Source organism: Nanorana parkeri, unplaced genomic scaffold (assembly GCF_000935625.1).
Source record: "Nanorana parkeri isolate BGI_ZX_2015 unplaced genomic scaffold, ASM93562v1 scaffold721, whole genome shotgun sequence".
In the NCBI taxonomy this organism is placed as follows: Eukaryota; Metazoa; Chordata; class Amphibia; order Anura; family Dicroglossidae; genus Nanorana; species Nanorana parkeri.
The window spans coordinates 473,233-477,055 of NW_017306989.1; positions in this window are offsets into that span (position 1 = coordinate 473,233).

Sequence of the window (3,823 nt, forward strand, 5' to 3'; positions counted from 1 at the left end):
GCTATTGTGAATAGCCCGTACAGCACCCCCTCGGTTCTCCTGAACCGAAGGGGTCCTGGGGCCGTAGCTAGCCGAAGGATCGGCCGAAGCTACGGCCCGATCCTTCGGCAGCTTTGTGAATAGACCCCTAAGTGGTGGTGTTGGCATATTAGCATGCCCTATGTCTTTCTGTTAGGTTAGAATGGACCAAAATCCCTAAGGGACATTTTCAGCACCTTGCTAAAGCCATGGTGTAAAGAATTATAGCCAACACACCTGCTAATACTTACCTTCTGCACGCTCCCCAGCACTCTGTTTGTCCATTAAGATCCTTTAAAGAGTTTCTTTAAGGTTTTGGGGAGCATGTGACCTCCTCCTAGGATGTAGTGATTGGGCCTAAGTGTCCAGTCACCAGGCCTTAACTCTATTACCTGATGAGGAGGAGGAAGATGATAACCCTGTGTAAGCTCCAACACCATCTGATACAGAGCTCACACAGGGTTCAGACTACCAGTTCCGATGAAAAACGGAATACTAAATCTGATTGATGATACAAAGAGAAAAAAGTAATATATTGATTGCTTTAAAAAGTACAAAGTGACAAATAACCTGCTTTGTAAAAATCTGGCTCCATCTAGTGGCTCCATGTAGTGGCCGTAATGCATTGCAAACGTCGTTTGCTCAACTATACGCTGGGCAAACGTGTTATAAATCAGCCCCTAACATCGGCCTCAAGCAATGATCTGTGTATTTTGTCATTATTTATTTATTTATTTTACTCTTTTATTTACTTCCTCCACACAAAGATGCACTGTATCTCTCTCTCTTCACAGAGGTTCTAAGGCAGCCTTTCACAAGTAGGGTGCCATGGCACCCAGGGGTGCTTTTGACTTCCTCAGGGATGCCTCAAAATGTTTACCAGCACCATGGAAGTGAATGATGCTAATCCAAGGATGGTGGGATCCATTCCTAAAAGAATGGCAGTTCTCTCACATCCAGGCCTGCTCCTTCTCCCAACCTCTGCCCCATGCTTCTAATATAAAAGGGGGGTTCTAATGTGAAGCGGAGCTTCTGATGTAAAAAGGAGGCTCCAGATGTGAAAGGGGCTCCTGATGTGAAGAGGGCGTCTGATGTAAAGAAAACTCTTAATGTAAAGGGGGCTTTGATGTGAAAGGGGGGCTCCGGATTTGAAGGGGACACTGATGTGAAGGCGGAGCCCCATTTTTTTTGTCTTTGTGTGGGGTCTTACCTTAAAATTAATATCAGACCCTCTATCTGGGATAAGGGTCTAGTATGGTTTTTTGCATTTTTAAATGTTTTTACATTTTAGACTGGGGTGCCTCAAGATTCTGCATACTTTTAAAAGTGTACCGTGAGTGGAAAAAAATGGTTGAGAAACGCTGCTCTAAGGAGTCAGAGTTACAGGGGAGGCTGGCTGAACAAGTGCCAAGTAGTAAAGTATAAAGCAACGTTTCAGGGCCACTCAGGGTCCCTTCATCAGGCATGACTAAATGAAGTCATGCCCGATGAAGGGACCCTGAGTGGTACTGAAACGGTACTTTATGACGAGATGTGTGTACATCAATAAAATGACTCGTTGAAGATTTTACTTTGGTGTGCCGGTGATATACTTTACTACTTGGCTGAACAAGTGATCGCTGTGAATGGTTATCACAGTGATCACATGACCGGGAGACACGCCTACTACCTCTGAATGCCTACTCTGAGACCAGGAACTGTCAGTCTCAGTGCTAGGGGTGTGTGATTGAATGCGATCCCAACACAAATACAGGTATGCACATATGTGGTGGTGGCGAACCAAAAGGCCTATTCCATGCTGCCATACAGGAGCGTCCCAAGGCCGGGTGTTTATGCGCGTGACATCGCTGTGCGCGATGACATCATCGCGCATGGGCGGTCATCTTGTTGGCGCCTGCCGGTGGCCATCTTGATGATGGACACCGGCAGAGAGAGGAGGGTATGCTCATCCTGTGGGATGAGGTATGCTGCCGGGTCCCCTCCTCTATCCTGACACTGTCGGGCTCTCAGTCCATGACCGACTCCCCGACTTTTCATAGGGGATGATACCAAAATGACTGTCAGTCATTTTGGTGTCACCCCTCCAATGGTGGCACCGGAGTCCTGGCCGCACACCACTTGTGACGCCACTGCTGCCACATACTGTATATAATTACAGCCGGCATTAAGAGGTTAAGATCCATCCGAGTTTATTATTTTGTATTGTATAACTATGACACAATCCTAGCTGGAATCCTGTTTACTACATAACCTGTGTTCATTTTATGATACCACTAAAAAGTATACGTTCACTTAGCACCAATCCCTTCCGAAACATAAATGCAAAGCCTTCGTTATTAGCCCGTTATGAAGGCAGAAATTTGAAAATCGTATTAAGTTTTGTTTAAATTTGCATGGGCAATGGCGAGCCCATTAAATGTGGCTGACAATTTTATGTTCGCAGCAAATGAAACCACAAAAAAAATCCTATATAATTAGATCACTCCCTTCTTGCCAGCAGTTGTACGCCGACAGAACATTTTTATATGAGAAAGTGTGTAACGGGCTCCAATAAACCTGCTCCGTGGTTTATTATTATTTTTCTGAATTATATTTTCTGTTGGTTTACATTTAAAGTGTATGTAAACTCTAGCAGCAAACTTCTCTTATATGTTCCCTTTTTGTCTGTTGAATGCATTTTGTTACCTCTGTTCAAATAAGTGCAAAAGAAAAATGCCTGTTGATCCTGCCAGAAATGTTGGGGAGCTCACAAGTTTCATGTGCTCTCTGTTAGTTTAAACAGTGTTTTCAGCAGTGACCAGTTCTTCCCCGTGTCCTTTCTTATGCAATGGAGATGAAGAGAGAAAGAAGTGTTTTGTAGTACCATTGCCTCCTCCCCTCTCCATTCCTCCAGCGCTGACTGGAGGGACAGACGGGGAGGGGGCGGGCACAGCTGGCTCTGGCTCTAGAGAGGCAGAGCCAGCTGTCATTCAGGTAGCGGGTTGGATCCTGGCAGTATTGTCGGGATCTTTCCAGGCCGCAGTGCAGCTCTACGCTGTTAGCATATAATGGGTAATAACCTGCTATATGCTGAGTTTTGGGTCACAGGAAGGCATATTAAATGCTGGAAAGAAACTCTGGAGAGAATCAGTTCATCAGTCATTAGGGACCCAACCATGACATAAGGAACCAAAGCCTCCTCTATGTCGGTGGGGACAGGAGGGGGTGTGGTGGGGTTTGGCTTTGCATGTCTCTACTGCCAGGAACTGTGGTGCATACAAGTGTCCTATACGAGTTTCAACACTTCGGGTAGTGGGGCGAGTACTCATACTCGCCCAAATGCTCCCAATACTTATCCCGATACCGAAACGTCTGGTATCAGGAAGCCGGCCGGCGAGTGATTACATGCCGCATGGCTTCCTGATTGGCCGGGAAACTGGCTCCATGCTTCCTCGTTACCAGGGAGCATGGAGCCATCTTCACGTCCAATCAGAAAGCTGGGGGGCATATAATGACTTGTCGCATGGCTTCCTGATTGGTCGGGAAGCCAGCCAATCTGGAACCAGGGTGGCGAGTAATTACCATCCCCTGGCTTCCTGATTGGCCAGAAGGCCGACTCCATGCTTTCTCATCACCTGGTGACAAGGGAGCATGGAGCCGGCTCCCCGGCTAATCAAAAAGCCAGACAGCAAGTCATTACACGCCGCCCGGCTTCTTTAATGGGACTTCCGGTATCAGTATCCGGTATCAGCGAGTACCAAAAATAAATATCAGTACTCGTTCTCGTTACCGAAAAACCGTTATCGGTGCATCCCTAATATATATA